This window comes from Theropithecus gelada, chromosome 2 (genome assembly GCF_003255815.1).
Source record: "Theropithecus gelada isolate Dixy chromosome 2, Tgel_1.0, whole genome shotgun sequence".
In the NCBI taxonomy this organism is placed as follows: domain Eukaryota; kingdom Metazoa; phylum Chordata; class Mammalia; order Primates; family Cercopithecidae; genus Theropithecus; species Theropithecus gelada.
The window spans coordinates 152,398,401-152,408,630 of NC_037669.1; positions in this window are offsets into that span (position 1 = coordinate 152,398,401).

Consider the following 10,230-nt stretch of genomic DNA (forward strand, 5'->3'; position numbering starts at 1 on the left):
GTTTTGATTTGCATTTCTCTAATGATAAGTGATGCTGATCTTTTTTTTCATATGATTGTTGGCTGCATGTATGTCTTCTTTTGAAATTTGTCTGTTCATGTCCGTCGCCCACTTTTTAGTGGGGTTGTTAGTTCTTTTTCTTGTCAATTTAAATTCCTTATAGATGCTGGATATCAGACCTTTGTCAGATGCAATAGTTTGCAAAAATATTCTCCCATTCTGTAGGTTGTCTGTTTGTTCTGTTGATAGTTTCTTTTGCTGTGCAGAAGCTCTTTAGTTTAATTAGATCCCATTTGTCAATTTCTGTTTCTGTTGCAATTGCTTTGGCATCTTCATCATGAAATCTTTGCCTGTCCCTATGTCTTGAATAGCATTGCCTAGGTTGTCTTTCAGGGTTTTTCTAGTTTGGGGTTTTACATTTAAATCTTTAATCTGTCTTGAGTTAATTTTAGTATATGGCGTAAGGAAGGGATCCAGTTTCAGTTTTCTGCATATGGCTAGCCAGTTATCCCAGTACCATTTTTATTGAATAGGGCATCCTTTCCCCATTGCTTGTTTTTGTCAGGTTTGTCAAATATTAGATAGTTGTAGGTGTGCAGTCTAATTTCTGAGCTCTCTATTCTGTTTCATTGGTCTGTGTGTCTGTTCTTGTACCAGTACCACGCTGTTTTAGTTACTGTAGCCCTGCAGTACAGTTTGAAGTCAGGTAGCATGATGCCTCCAGCTTTGTTCTTTTTGCTTAGGATTGCCTTGATTTTTGCCGTTTTGATTATAGCCATCCTAGCAGGTGTGTAATGATATCTTATTGTGGCTTAAAACTTCATTTCCCTAATGACTAATGATGCTGAGCACCTTATCATGTGCATATTAGCCATTTGTATATCTCCTTGGTAAAATAGCTAATTCAAATTGTTGCCTGTTTTTAAATTGGGTTGCTTGCTTTCTTATTATTTGGTTGTAAGTATTCTTTATATATTTTGAATACAAATCCTTTGCATACCATGATTTGCAAATATTTTCTCCCAGTTATGGCTAAGCTTCTGGTGTTCATGCCCCACCCCACCCTGGTAGAACCACTTTGGATACTAAGCTTAAGGGAAGGGAAATAAGAAATAAAGTAGTCCCAGGCAGGAATGCCACATACTCTACCCTTCTTATCTGAAGCTCAGCGGTTTTTACATGAATAAACACCTCTCAATATGTTGTTTGCCTCTGGTCAATTTCCAGATCTCTGAAATGGTTGTTTTTGATGATTTTCAGTTTGTTAGCTGTATTCGGAAGAGAGGATTCATGAGTCTGTTTACTCCACCATGCCAGAAGAAACTAGACAGCATTTTTTAAGTTTATGAAAACTTGGAATTGGTGGTCTTCCTTCCTAACAGCTCCAGAAAGTGCCAGGTTTGTGTTTTCTTCTCTTGGATTGGGATTGGGTTGTGTGCCCATCCTTGAACCACTCACAGCAGCCAGGGGAATGCATTAGTATGACCAGCCAAGCCTGATTCCCATGCCTATCCCTTGTCTGAGAAGGAACTGCCACTACCTATAGCATCTAGCCTGAGAATTGAGAGGGGTGGTCTTCCAGTAGTAAATTGGAGTCATTTTCCTTGAAAGAAGACATGACGCCAGTGGTAAAACCAGTCAAAATTCACAACAGGCTCCCTTCAGGGTTGTGATTCCCTATGTGGAGCCCTTACATCACAGGCCAGTGCCCAACACCTACACTGTTCATCACCTTCAGGGAGACCATGCCTGACCATGCAGTCTTGCTGACTTCTTAATGATACCAGACACACAAAGCCTCCTATGATCCGAGGACACAGAAATCTGGCTTCAGATGGGAGCAGACTTCAGTGCCCTCTAAAATTTCTTTTGACCCCCCGCCTAAAATCCTAGAATTCTAAATTTCTCTTTTATTTTACACTTTAGTTTTTATGTGCTTTTGAGCCTCTTCTTCCTTCTTTTCAGCTAAGTATTATTTTAACTTTTTTTTTTCTTTAGACAGAGTCTCACTTTGTCACCCAGGCTGGAGTTCAGTGGTGCAATCCCCACTCACTGCAACATCCTTCTCTAAAGTTCAAGCAATTCTCCTGCCTCAGCCTCCTGAGTAACTGGGATTACAGGTGCGCACCACCGTGCCTGGGTACTTTTTGTATTTTTAATAGAGATGGGGTTTCACCACTTTTGGCCAGGCTGGTCTTGAACTCCTGACCTCAGGTGATCCACTCACCTCGGCCTCTCAAAGTGCTGAGATTACAGTGTGAGCCACTGTGTCCGGCCCCTAGTTTAACGTTTCTTATATCTTTCCTATCCCTGTTCTGTTTCTGTCATTCCATCTCTCTGTTCTCTCTCTCTCTCTCTCTCTCTCTCTCTCTCTGTCTGACTTGCTCTTGCTCTCACTCTTGTTCTCACTCTATTTCTCTCTCCTTGTCTATTACCAGAATCAATTTACCAAACACCTACAACAGTCAGGCACTGTGCACAGCTACAACATTGCAAAAACAAAGATGTATTAGCTACACTTCTTCCCTCAAGTTTACAATGTCTTTGCCAGAAAGAACCTATCATTCAATGCAAAGCTCACCACAGAAGTATAACAAGAGAGTGCAACATGAGTGATGCTGACAGTATCAGCTGTGCATTCTTCCAAGGCTGGCCTTATGCACAGACAGCATAGCTAAAAGCTTCTGGAACTCTGGAAAGGCATCCAAAACCTTGAATACTTTGCTTTTCCCAGGACTTCAGATTCCACACTTTACCTCTTCACACTTCCTGAAATTCCCATAATGAGAATCACTAGCATGCTGAACACTGTGCATTTATATTGGAGGATTAATTGGCTCCAAAATTTTACTTTCTAAGATTGGCAGTATCAATCTAAATGCAAGATAGCGGTTTTAATCTGGTAAGAGAGGGATTCTACAGCGGGGATCCATATTGGAGAAGTGGGCCTGCATGAGACTCCCCACGGGGAATCATGTGCCTGTGCTGCAGGATAAGGTGGGTACAGGGGAAGAAAAATGGTCTACATGTGGAGGAAACCTCATTACATTGAATACATCTACTTCACTTCTGTACCAAAGACCACTCAAAATTCTACCCATTCATTAGTCCTTGTTTAATTTTCTCTCTCTTCTCTTTTCCTTTTCTACTCAATTGTCAGTAGATGGGCAGTAGCATATATGTGATTTAGAACTCTGTGACCTAGACAAGGCATTTGGACTTTTATTGAAGTTTAAAAATTGTGCGATTCATGTGATCAAGTATTGCTAATGTCACAGGCTGACGAGTAACTGTAAAGAAGAGCAAAATCTTCCATTTCTTCATGGGCTCATTGCCAACATAGTGAATTATCACAAGGGCAAGCCAAGTGCAGAAACACCCTTTTGGGGAGGGGGGAAATGAAGAGGATTATTCATGCCATGGGAATTTTGAGAGACTGAAAAAACAGACTCTAGAAAATGGGGGATTGACACAGTAAAAGAAGGGAGAAAAATACTTCACCTTTGAGTGTGAAATTAGTTTACCTTCGTTAAGACACCAATCCCACAAAAACTATAAATATAGCATCCTGATTATTTAAGAGAAAAACGCTAATTTTCAAGTTTGTGCTATTTCTAGCAATTCCAATCTGCTATGCAGGAAGTGTGAGAGTGCTGATAATTAAGGAACACTATGTTAGGCGATGATAACACACCGCCTCTGGGTCCCAGCTCATAGTACCTTGTAAATGTGATGAAATCAGATTTGATACTGCTAAAATGTCAGGAATACACATTAGCAATCCTCTTATTTCAATACAATTCAGCAATGTTTAACTTTGCAGTGCAATCCTTGTGTCAGTGTTCCTTGTCATAAAGCAGATAATGTGAATTCAAGATAATTATTACAAGGAAATATCAAAAAGCCACAAGCTGAAATAATTTACGAATCATTTCTTCCCACACTTTTTGTCAATGACCTGGATAAATTGCACAGTCCACAGTCATGAGAATGAGGGGGGTTGACTGAACTCCTTGGTGGCCTTCAGGGCCATGAAGCATCAGAAAATGAACCCATGATTCTCTTCACACATCCATCCACCCCAAACCCTGTAGATCACCCCCTCCTAATCAACCAAGCCCCAACCGGGCTATATTTCCAAATTCCTCACCATCTCATGCCAATCTTACTAAATCTCATTAGGTGTATCTACTTCTCCAGCCCCAGGTTCTGCCTTAGATCTTCCCCATCTCTGAGTCACTTCCTGGCTCTGAGTCTGACCCTTCCACTTGGCTGTCTGAATGAAGTATCTAAAACAGAAATCTGGTCATGTTCCTGCCCTGCTTAAACAAACAAACAACAACAACAAAAAAACCCTGTGATGGCTCCTGTTTTTCCCTATGTTCAAGTTCCAGTTCTTTGGCATGCCTACATTGTCCTCAACGATCTTCCCCTGCCCATCTCTCTGGCCAGGCATACTCTCCACCTATGCCATCCATTCCCTGAACTTCATGCACAAACCATGTGGTGTGTCCACACACACTGTGCTGATCTGGCTGCATGCTTTTGTTCCCGCCAGACTCACCTATCACTTTCATCTGAAGAGCAACACCCATCCTTTCAAACTCCTGCAGGAGGCACCTCCTCCAGAAAGCCCACAGAGAGAGATGGGTATGCGCTCTCTGAACTTTTTCATCCCGCCATCTGTCACATCACATTGTTGTTTATCTTTTATCATCCCTGATTCTGGAAGGTCCCTCAGGGCAGGGGCTGTATCTCATTCATCTTCATATTCCCAATATAAAACAACAGACCAGGAATATTGTAGGCATCCTGTATATTTTCTGGAATTTGAACCCAAGTGTGGATTTAGCTTCCATTGGTAAAATCTACACAAAGTCAGATACTTCAAAGGAGTAAAATACTTCCTTTATTCCCTGCAATTCCTAGATTAAAGGAGCAGAAAAATGAATTTAAGCATTAATTTAAGCATAAAATATATCATACAATTATAAAAACTATGGACTATATATTTATCCATATATGAGCTACACTGTTCTATGTTCTAGAACTTATAAAAAAGTACACATAAAATATCGTTCTTTAGCTGCATCCATGTCCCTACAAAGGACGCAAACTCATCCTTTTTTATGGCTGCATAGTATTCCATGGTGTATATGTGCCACATTTTCTTAATCCAATCTGTCACTGATGGACATTTGGGTTGATTCCAAGTCTTTGCTATTGTGAATAGTGCTGCAATAAACATACATGTGCATGTGTCTTTATAGCAGCATAATTTATAATCCTTTGGGTATATCCCCAGTAATGGGATGGCTGGGTCATATGGTACATCTAGTTCTAGATCCTTGAGGAATCGCCATACTGTTTTCCATAATGGTTGAACTAGTTTACAATCCCACCAACAGTGTAAAAGTGTTCCTATTTCTCCACATCCTCTCCAGCACCTGTTGTTTCCTGACTTTTTAATGATCGCCATTCTAACTGGTGTGAGATGGTATCTCATTGTGGTTTTGATTTGCATTTCTCTGATGGCCACCATCATTCTTAGCAAACTCTCACAAGAACAGAAAACCAAACACCGCATGTTCTCACTCATAGGTGGGAACTGAACAATGAGATCACTTGGACTCAGGAAGGGGAACATCACACACCGGGGCCTATCATGGGGAGGGGGGAGGGGGGAGGGATTGCATTGGGAGTTATACCTGATGTAAATGATGAGTTGATGGGTGCAGTAGACCAACATGGCACAAGTATACATATGTAACAAACCTGCACGTTATGCACATGTACCCTACAACTTAAAGTATAATAATAATAAATAAATTTAAAAAAAAAAAAATATCGTTCTTTATGTTTTGAGATATATCTTGTTTTTTCCACTCAATAATGCATTTTTAAGATTTATGAAGACCTAGCTCATTCATTTTAATTGCTGTGATGTATTTCATTGTCTGAATATATTATGCCTTATATATTCATGATTGTTATATTTTCTTGGTGGAATATGTAATCAATATGTAGAGTCCCTTTTTATTCCTAATAATACACTATTAAATTCAATTTTCTCCTATTGGAAATGTTACACAACTTCCTTTTATTTACATTTATAGGTATAGCTTGCCCGTTTCTTTATTTGCAAATACTGTGTTCTCTGTGATTTTGTATTAAGGATGTTTTTAATGAACAACAAAAAGTTTGAGTTTTACTATTTGTAACAATGATATTGATTATTGTTGTTGCCATATTTTGATAGATGATTTTAACCTTATGAATGTGAATGTATTTAGATTTAATTATTACCAGGTAGTTTTTTGTTCATTTGCTTATTTGATTCTTCTAATTTCCTTTCTTGATTCTTTTTGACTTCTGTTGAATTGATAGAGTTTTCCCTATTCTTTCCTTTTTCTCCTTAGCTGGTTTGCAATATTTAGACTAGTTTTTGTTTGTTTGTTTACACTATTTGTGTTCACTTTTTTAAAAATAAAAAATACGAAGTTAGAATGAAGCTAGAGGCCAGTATCACATGGTAACATAAAACCAAATACCATGTGTTCTCATGTTATAAGTGGAAGCTAAACATTGAAGACACATGAACACAAAGAAGAGAACAACAGATACCAGGCCTACTTGACAGTGGAGGGTGAGAGGAGGGTGAGGATCAAAGATCTATCCCTGTGACACACAAATTCCCCGTGTAACAACCTGCACATGCACCCCTGAGCCATCAATAAAAGTTTAAATTTTAAAAAGTTTAAAAACCTAAAATGCTAAGTTATAATTCAAATAAAATTTACCCATTCATAAGGTAAAATTCAGTAGTTTTAATATATTCATGGAATGGTACAACCATCATCCCAATTTATTTTAGAACATGTCATCCCCCCAAAAATAACATCCCCAATTTATTTCTCCTCAACTTCTCCATCCTATCCCTAAGCAACCCATATCTACTTTCTGTCATTCTGTGGATTTGCCTGTTCTGGACACTTCTTATAAATGGAATCATATGGTATGCGATTTTTTTGTGACTGGCTGCTTTCACTTAGCATAATGTTTTCAAGGTTCACTGATGCTCTAGCATATAAAAGTACCGCATTGTTTTCCATTGCCACATAATACTCCACTGTACAGATGTACCACATTTTATTTATTCATTTATTGGTTGATAAACATTTGGGTTGCTCCCATGTTTTGGCTATTATGAGCAATGCTGTTATAAACATTTGTATACAAGATATTTGTGTGAACATATGCCTCCATTTTACCTTGGAGTGAAGTGTATACCTAAAAGTAAAATTTCCAGATCATATGGCAGCTCTTCTTTTAATCTGTTGAGGAACTGCTGGACTGTTTTCCAAAGAGGCTGCATCACTTTACATTTCACTAGCAGTGTATGAGAGCTCTAATTTCTCCACATTCTCACCAACATTCGTAATTACCTGTCTTCTTTATTCTTGCCATCCCAGTGGGTGTGAACTGATATCTCATTGTGATTTTGATTTGCATTTCCCTGATGGCTAACATTGAGCTTTTTTTTTTTTTTTTTTTTGGATATTTGTATATCTTATTTGGACAAATGTCTTTTCAGATCCTTTGTCCATTTTTAAATTGTGTTATTTGTCTTTTTATTATTTAATAGTATTTCTTTATATACTCTCACTAGATGCAAGTCTTTTATTCGACATTATTGGCAAAAATTTTCCCCTTCTCTTGGTGTGTCTTTTGACACACATGAATTTTTAGTTTATTGATTTTCAAGTTATCAAGTTTTGTTGCTTGCGCCTTTGGTGCCATTTCTAAGAAACTACACCCAATCTAAAGTCATGAACATTTATACCTATGTCTTTTATTTTTAATATGTATGCTTAATTGCTCCACTATTTCCGTTATTTTCTTTTTCTGGAAATCCATTTAACACACTTCAAAGTCTCTCCGTGTCTCCTAATTGCCCTTTTCTATTATGAACTTTTTGTGCTGTGTTCCAAATGAATTCAAGTCTACTACCCTCCAATTAATGAGTTCCTTCTTCAATAGATTCCAATGTTAAGTTGATCCCATTAATATTTTAATTTTAATATTTTTGTTTACATTTCTAGGATTTCAAATTGTTCATTTTCATATCCACTTGTCCTGTTTCATTATGCCAGTTTAATTTCATACATTTCTATTTTGTTCCTGGATGTCTTTATCGCTTTGAGAATCCTAAATATATCTTTACATACATAGTTTTCACATTATCTGTTATTTTTATGTCATCTGGAGTGGATTCAGCTTATAATTTTCAATCTTTCTTAGTATTAGATTGTCTCTTAGGTTTTAGAATTTGTATTTACAGGATCACCTTGAGTAAGGTTTATTTTTTAAAATCTCTCTGCCTCCGAACTCAACTTCTATCCAGATCCAGGGCTCATATTGGTTACTCACAGTCCCTCTCCAGTTGTGTTATTTTTGCTATTTCCAAACTATCAGGTAAGCAATGGCAGCTTGGCCTGGGTCCTCCTGTGTCTGCGTCTATGCACCTTACGTCCATCGCAAGGCAGCTTTACATCGACATTGCCCCCAGCAGCAGAACTTTCTATATCATATTTTTTTTCTAACTAACAAGAAGGCTGAGGCTCAGAAACATTAAGAAGGTTATTTGAGGTCACACAACTATAATAACTTGTGAGACTAGGATTTAAACTTCTCTGATTCCAAAACCCAGGTGCTTCCCAGTGTGCTCAAGTGCTCTGAAGGGGGATGACACAAGTGGTCTTCTCTACACTGTCCCTACAATCCCAATCAGAAACAAAACCCATAGCCATAGGAAACTGACAGCTTCTCCTGAGGGTGATTTTTAAATAAATACCCCTTTGTATGAATGAATCAACTGCCAGCTGGTTACTGTTCCCAAGACACAGCTTGATGAGACCAGAAGGAAGCTTTGAAATTAGAGTGACACAGGTTCATGTCTCAACTCTGCCACTGACTTTTGGTGTAACTTGGACAGATTATGTCATATCTCTCAGCCTGTGTCCTTACCTGTGAACTAGGGACAGTAATGCTTATCGTCACAGCTCATATCAAGAATTCTGTGAGCTCACTAATGCACAAATTAGATACCTTGTAATGATGATTTCTGTTTCCCTTTCTGTGGACACAGTTGATTTTGCAAGGGGCCTCAGTATTGCAGGAAGCACATTTTGCCTCCTCCTGTCTCTAGACTCTGAAGGAAGCACTTGCCAGAAAAAATCCAAGGCACAGTACATCAGACTTTGACATACCTCCTGCTATGTGATACATTTCCCTACTGATCTGGGCCATGGGGGTGGGAAGGAGCAGGTAGCAAGGGCAGGCAGCCCTGGTGCCCATAAAGGCCTTTGTTCTAACCTTCACAAGAGAACACTCTTCCTTGATAACCTGGGATAGTACAGACCCTCTGGGAGGCAATAATTCTGGGTGACAGCTCCATAGGCTGATACAGAGTCAGGAGAATGCAATTGTTTCAAAGGAAATAAGACTAAATCAGAACTTGGGATTTTCCCTGAATAATGCACTTGAGTTCCAATTTTTGGACAGGGCTGGAACACCAAAGCCTTTTTAAAATGAGATTTATGCTTTGGGTTAGGCAAATATTTCTTAGATATGGCACCAAAAATACAGTCCATAAAAGAGATACACTGATATATTGGACTTAATTAAAATTAAAAGCTTCTGCTAATATTGTTAAAACAAGCCAAAGACTGGGAGAAAAATACTTGCAAATCATATATCTGATAAAGAACATATATCTACAATACCTAAAGAACTCAATATCCATTGTCATTAGAAAAATGTACATTAAAAACATAATGAAGTTCCACTACATGCCTATTAAAATGAATATTATAAGAAATTCTCACTATAGCAAGTGTTGCAGAGATGTCAGAGTCCCCATACACTGCTTGTGGAAATGTAAAATGGAAGAACTGCTTTGAGCGAGTTTGGCAAAGTTTCTTAAAAACTCAAACTTATACTTACCATGTGATCAAGCCATTGAACTCTTAGATATTTACTCAAGAGAAAAGAAAGAATGCATTTATATAAAAAGACTTATACTTAAATGTTCATAGCTTTATTTGTAATATTCCTGAGCTACAAACAACCCAAATGTTCATTAATAGGTGAATGGATAATAAGTCATGGTATATCCATACAATGGAATACTACTCAATAAGACTACTCAGTGATAAAAAGATGAATTAT